The 7233-nt window shown below is 41.5% G+C and overlaps 1 non-coding gene across 1 annotated transcript; it reads right to left on the bottom strand.

Moving 5' to 3' along the window:
- Positions 1-6656: 6656 nt before the first annotated feature.
- TRNAG-GCC (transfer RNA glycine (anticodon GCC)) lies at positions 6657-6729 on the bottom strand. The gene has a single exon. It is a non-coding gene; the product is annotated as a tRNA-Gly (tRNA).
- Between the last annotated feature and the right edge of the window lie 504 nt (positions 6730-7233).

Raw genomic sequence — 7233 nt, 5'->3', positions numbered from 1 at the left:
TTTTTTTTTTTTTTTTTTTTTTTTTTTTTTTTTTTGTAAACATGGTGAGATGACGTTCTGGGCTGTTGCATTCTGGAGCCCAGCTATGTTTCAGGAGATTGTTCTTCTCCATCTGAGAGTTGTATTTCAATAATTGAGACCAGAGCTTGACTCTTTGGGTCCACAATGTGGCTAAATTAAACCAGGGATTTCATGGAAAGAACAATAAAAGCCCAAATTCTGTTACTACGCTATTTTCTTAATATGTCTGAGCATGCAGATCTTTTAAGTGGTGATATAAAACAGGCACTATATTCTTGGGCTCTAAGTGCTGGTTTTAGAAAATGTGTTTGGCAACATAACTCTGATTGTTTAAGGGGACTTTGAGCATCTGATGAGAGAGGTTTGAATTAGCCCCTTTTTATAAATGAGACAAACCAAGGGTCAGGAGAGTTGATGAACTTGCCCGAAGTTTCTCGATTAGAGCTGAGATTCATGGACCTTCCTCTTCATTAGGGGGATGCCCTATGCTACTGCTAAACTCCACAAAGTGAGTAAAATAAGATGTATGTAGGTAAATAAATGAGGCCCAGATTGAAAAATTATTCTGGAGGCCCGAGGTCACTGTGGTTTGTTGTTGGTGCTCTGCCCTTGTGACTTAGTGTATGTGTGTGATGGAGTGATTTAGACGAGAATCCTTGAGCTCAGTCTTCCAGTGGATGTGGGTGCTGCCTGTCTGCTACTGCGTCCCAATGCAAAGGGAACACTGGCCTCACATGTTTGTCCTCCTGGATGTCCACCAGGTCTTGACAAGCCCTTGCCCTGTGACCACCATTACACATCTGGCTACTAGGGGCACACAGACCCCGCTGACCTGGCCTTGCAGAGGGAAGACACAGCCCTGTTCTCTCTTAGCTCCCCAACCCCGAGAAGAGACTGAACATTTCCAAACAAGCTTTCACTAAGGCGGCGGGGGGCGGCGTGAGGGTTTAAAAAGATGGAGAAGCTTAGAATGAGAGATGCCTTTAGCAGTAGCACTTCAGACCACAGATGGGCTTGGCTGGCCCAGCCTCATTTTTCTTCAGTTCCATCCTGTCTAAGGGACTCTGTCCAAGGCGCCTACTCTAAAGCCTGTCCTTGGAAGTTTCTCCTTTCCCTTCTCCCTTGTGGGTGCCTGTCCTGTCCATTGTGGAGGTTCTGCAGATGGGATGGAGGAACATGGGCCAAGGCAAGTATGTCTGTATTCACTTCACAATCAGAGGCTTTTCTTCACGGATGGCAAAAGCTGGATTTCCCATATTTTTAAAATGCCATGAATTTTTTTTTTTTTTTTTGCGGTACGTGGGCCTCTCACTGTTGTGGCCCCTTCCGTTGCGGAGCACAGGCTCCGGACACGCAGGCTTAGCGGCCATGGCTCACGGGCCCAGCCACTCCGCGGCATGTGGGATCTTCCCGGACCGGGGCACGAACCCGTGTCCCCTGCATCGGCAGGCAGACTCTCAACCACTGCGCCACCAGGGAAGCCCTAAAATGCCATGATTTTGAGTGGATATTGATAAAATAAGAATAAAGGGCACAGAAATGTTTTTATTTACATTCTTGTTTTCATCTCCAACTCTCTAGTATCAAATTTGACACTGCTCAAAACATACTATTATATATTATGTATATGCATATACATGCGTATATATCCACACACATGCACACATGTATTTTATGCATATACACACATATCTCTGTGTTTGGGATGTAGTTTAGAATACTGGAGTAATGAATTGAGCATACTTTTATCCATTTGCTTTTAATTTAAGCAATTTAGCTTATAATAATAGGTATTACCATGAGTCATAAAAACAGACAAACCCTTGGACACAGTCCTCCTTGGGAAATGATACCAAGGAAATCATTTAAAAGAAAAAGAAAGTTATAAAACATATTGCTGTGTTTTTTTGTTTAACATACAGGTTTTTTTTTTTTTCCCACTCACAGTGTATAAGTCCTTTTCACACGTATTATCTTATTTCATCTTCACAACAACCCTCCAGGACAGGTGGTTTTATTTTTCCTCCTTATTTTAGAAATGAGGGAACAGGCTTAGAGAGATGGTGTGGTTTCTTTAAGGTTGCACAGTGAGAATGAGAGGGAGAGTTGGGAAAGTTTTGCTTAGTTTGGAAAGCACCGAAAGCTAACCCAGAAAGATAGGACACTGGTCAAAAAGATCCACAACAAAGCACTTGGATGTGTGTGTGCTTTGGAAGAGGAAATGGGAAATCCAGGTCTTTAGCTCCAAGTTCAGTATTTTCTTTACCACACCATCACCATTCCCCAGTGGAAGGACTTTTTAGTAACCTGTGGTTTGCCAATTTGATGAACATCATGGAGGCTTTACACACTCTAACTACAGAAACTATGGAACAGGATAGAAAGTGTTTGTGGCATAAGTTAAGTTACAAAATAAAACAAAAAGTTATATCCATAGTATAATATAGATGTGTAATATATATATTACACATCTATACAAGGATAAAACATGGGAAGGGAATGTGGAGAAATAAAAACAGATGTCACCAAGGGGATTGTAAAACATTTTCATAGTATTTTGTCCTTAATATAAATAGAATTAAAAATAAAAATTAAAAATCCAGTTACTAATAAAAATAAGCATTTATTGAGTGCAAGGATTGGGCCTAAGTGCTTTTTCATGCCAAATTCTATGTAATCACAACTCCATGAGGTAAATATTATTATAATTTCTACTTTGTAGATGAGAACCTTATGTTTTTCGGATGATTGAATAACTTCTCCAAGGTTAAAAAGCTAGAAGTCATGACGGGAGCACTTGCATTTAAGCTCTGTTGCCTCCAACCCCAAATACCAACAGTCCTTCAGTGTGTGTCCCGCAAAGGGGACAGTCAGTCGTTAAATCATCCAATTCATCTTACTTGTTGATGTGTCTACACAGACTCATTTTTGTCTCATCATGGCTGAACTTTAGTTGATTGACAAGCACTAGCCCTTCGCAGAGCGTCTAATTAGGAACTCTGTGTGGACCATCCACACATACTAGATGTAATGCATTGAGGAAGTAGAGATTTACAGCCTCCTTAGCAAAACAAGGGTCCAGAATAGCGGAGGCTGCTGTGAAGAGTGATTCTCAGCATCTGAGCGTGCTGCCAGCTCTGGGTCCTCTATAGGTTATCTGCAGCCTTGAGCAGAATTTTAGCTTAGGTGGTAAAAATTTAGCTTAGGTGTTTGAAAATCCATGGGATGTGGAGGCATGGGGAGCTGCATCTCCCATCCCAAGGAACAGCGCTAGCCCCAGGCTTTTTCCTAAATCTCCAGGAACAAAGCCAGTATTTTATTGCTTTTGGTCTGAATTCGTAGGATAAATACCTCAGTTCTCGGCTGTACTTTGGTCAGGCTTTAACTCTTTGCTCTGCAGAAAAGAAAAGTCGTCCTCTCTCGGCAGGAGGGGGCAACCTGAGTTTCTTGGTTCTAATTGGGCTAGGATTTTCTTCCCGAGACTTGAGCAATGAGTGCATTGTAGAAATATCCTTTTTAGTTGCGGTTTACAGTGTTGCTGGTCTGTGGGAGCAGATTGCTCCTTGAAGGAGAGATTTCCAGAAGGCTCTAGAGGATAGAACACAGAGCTGATCTTTTCCATAGCCCCCCATAAGAGAGCTGCCAGGTCTCTCTCCTTCGTATGATGGAGTTTTTAATCTGTAGGCTTCAGACACCTTACTCCTTACTTTTCCCATTTTCTCTTTCAAAACACATGTACTTTCAAGTGCTTTGTTTTGGATCTTTGTGTCCTGTCTTTCCTGGTTGGGTTTCCCTGCTTTCCAAACTAAGCGAAATAGAATCACCCCTCTCTGTCACGGCCCCCTTTCTTTTACTGCCCTCAGTTATTTTAAATCTTGCAATGTGTTCTTATTCTGGGACTTTGATTCTTTGGTGTGAAATTGGGCCAATATTAATGTTCCTTAACACTATGCATAGCATTCCTCATCTGCAAAGCACTTCACAAAGGTTAACTATTGAATCCTCTCAACATCTCTTATCCTGTGGGGACAGTGAATAGTTGGCTAACAATAGGAAAGAGAAGGAAAATGATTCTTCCTCTTTCCATAAGTGTCTTTGAGCTTCAAAGCCTATTTCCCACCATTAGCTAGGATACAGAACAGGGGAGAGAGAGAAGAGGAGAGATTTTGAGAGGAAATCCCTTTGTCATCTCATGAAATTCCCTATCAAGGACTTTGGTGCAGGTTCGTTACGGGATAAACTGTGACGAGCCAACTTTGTTTAAGGACTTAAGTATGAGCTTAATTCTAATCCTAGTTTTCCTTCTGAGGGAGAACTGTAGAACGTTAGAGGATCTTGGAGATACAGTAATTCTATTAATTGACTTGACAGGTGCAACAACTAAGGCAGAGAAATGTCAGATTATCTCAAGGTCACACAGGGCAAGACTGGTTTGTTCCCTGGACTGCCCTTGGCATCTCTATTAGGTAAGATGCCCAGTCACCTTGAAGGTCTTATGAGAGTGTATTAATTGATTGTGTTACTGGCTAGTGCTGGGCTTAGATTTGGGGCTGTGCTCAGCGTCTGTCTATTGCTCCTGAGTGAGGTGAAGTTACTTGCTGCAGCCCCAGCACAGCTGGTGTGTGGAAGAAAGATGGAAGAACCACTCTTGTGCAAAAAGGCTGTCTTAGTACATTTGGAGAAAATGGGATATAGAATACATCATTTATCTTTGAAGAGAGTCAACAGATATTTGATTTAAACAAACACTCCATTATGGTGTTCAGTGTAGCAATTCTATAATTAAAAGTTTTATGGCAACTCCCATTACTATTATAAGTTTTATGGCAACTCCCATTTTCATCCCTCTCAGAGCTGTCTGAAAAACTGTAAATTGGGTGGAAATTTTCACGGCTGGACCCTGCCTGGTAGAGAATGGATGGCTTCTGGGAGCACAGGGAAGGAAAGAAAGTCTCACCAGCTGCCTCTAAGTTATTGTTGAATGGGGAAAAATGTAAGCGTATTCTTTTTCCACTTTGCAAAGGAGCTGAATGTTTCTCTTCTCTGTATTGTGAAAAACAAGGCAGAAAGACCTCATTTTCAGAGCTGTATAGTCACTAAGAAATGGGAGAAAAATGCTTTCCTGAGTCACTTCTAAGCATGCCATGGATGGGGCTGCTCATGATTTCAGCATCTATCTACCTTGCCATGTTTACATTTTACATTCTCCTCTGCTCTGGCTTGATCATTGTGTTCTTGAAATCCTAGGTTTCTGGAGTTAGATAAAGGATTTGAAACCCTCACTTGGAGGAGAGAGGCTTGGCATGCATCCTAGTTTGTGGACCTAGCCTCAAAGGTTAAGTGGATCAAACTGGTTTTGTACAAGGTTGATCCAGTGCCACATGCCAACAGGTGACAAACACATTTTTAGGACACATAGTTCTAGAACGCTATTCTAGACATTTAAAAATCTGCCCTTACTGTGTCTTGAAATATAACTTTTATTACTTAATCATGAGCAAACTTCTTACTCTCAACTCAGTCACATGACTGTCTTCTCTACGTGTTGTGTTTTTGACTCTGAACCCCCTCATGCCATCCTCCCATGGATCTTGATTCCAAGTCATCTTTCAAGGCTTACCTCAGTTTCTTGGTTTCCTCTATTCCTTCGAGCCTCTCCTGATATCTTAGGCTATAAGTCTCCATTCTCCAAATTACTTGCCATACTGCCAGATTAAAATAATTACTTAAAAATGTTTTATATGTTTTGCAAATTGTTTCATATGCATTGCCTGTCTCCCTACCTAGATTATATGTGCTTTGGGAGCAGCAATCATCTTCTGTTATGTAGCCAGCCTTAATATTCAGGAGAATTTTAAGACATAGTAACTGCTTAATCAAGAGGTGTTGAGCTGTAACATAGTATGTATGGTAATGTTTTCTTTCCCTTATAGGCTGTGAGGTCTTTAAGGATAAATCTTTTTTTTTTTTTTTTTGCTAAAATTGGTTTAAAATATTTTGATTCTGTTTTTGTGCGTAAGGGAGTAAAGTCCAATTTTCTTCCCTATTACTCATCATGATTTTTTTTTTTTAGTAATTCTACAGCATTTCTATTGATTGATTGATTGATTGATTGGCTGTGTTGGGTCTTGGTTTCTGTGAGAGGGCTTTCTCTAGTTGTGGCGAGCGGGGGCCACTCTTCATCGCGGTGCGTGGGCCTCTCACTGTCGCGGCCTTTCTTGTTGTGGAGCATAGGCTCCAGACACGCAGGCTCAGCAGTTGTGGCTCAGCCCGTGTCCCCTGCATCGGCAGGCGGACTCTCAACCACTGCGCCACCAGGGAAGCCCAAGGGTAAATCTTTTAGTATTTCATCTTTCTGTGCCTTACACTCATTTGATGCTTAATAAATATTTGTTAAATGAATAATTTGTCATTACCTGAGAGGCCATTTGTGTTTAGTTTCCCTCCAAATCTCCAGGTGCTCAACACTCTTAGAGACATTGATGACTTTAGTTCTTTTTTTTTTTTTTTTTAATACTTATCTATTTGGCTGCCCCGGGTCTTTGTGGTGTGCAGGATCTTTAGTTGTGGCTTGCAGGATCTTCTTTTTTCAGTTGCAGCATACAGGATCTTTAGTTGTGGCTTGTGGGATCTAGTTCCCTGACCAGGGATCGAACCTGGGCTCCCTGCATTGGCAGTGTGGAGTCTTAACCGCTGGACCACCAGGGAAGTCTCGATGACTTTACTTCTGATGGATCATCTTCATCGTGCCTGCTAATTATTTGTAGTGATCATAGGTGCTTGGGATTATTTTTGGATGCCATTCTTTTCCTCTGATACCCATGTCTTGGCAAAAGTTGTTTCTGTGGAAGGTGCCCATTGTGCTATTTTTTCTTCATCCTTCACACACAAAGACACAAATTTGAAAAATAGTATTATTGCCCTACTATGCACCCTACTTCCTTGTGATATTACTTTTAGTGTCCTTAAACTTTATTTGGAAGGAAATGGAGATAAAAACATTGAAGAAAATATTCTCAAAACACTGACCTGTATAACCTGAAGTTAAAATCCCCATAGTCATCCCCCGCCTCCATTCCTTCTCTGATGCTATGGATCCCTGACTGTACAGTTGTGTGGTGCTGTCAGGGTGGCCTTCCTGCATTATTTTTCTTTAGCATGAGGGATCATGGATCACTTTGCCAGAGAACCTCAAATCCCAGCTGCTCTGTT

Source organism: Lipotes vexillifer, unplaced genomic scaffold (assembly GCF_000442215.2).
Source record: "Lipotes vexillifer unplaced genomic scaffold, Lipotes_vexillifer_v1.1 scaffold36, whole genome shotgun sequence".
Lineage (NCBI taxonomy): Eukaryota > Metazoa > Chordata > Mammalia > Artiodactyla > Lipotidae > Lipotes > Lipotes vexillifer.
Note: the sequence above shows the minus strand (reverse complement) of the source record. Positions and strands in the feature narration are given on the sequence as shown.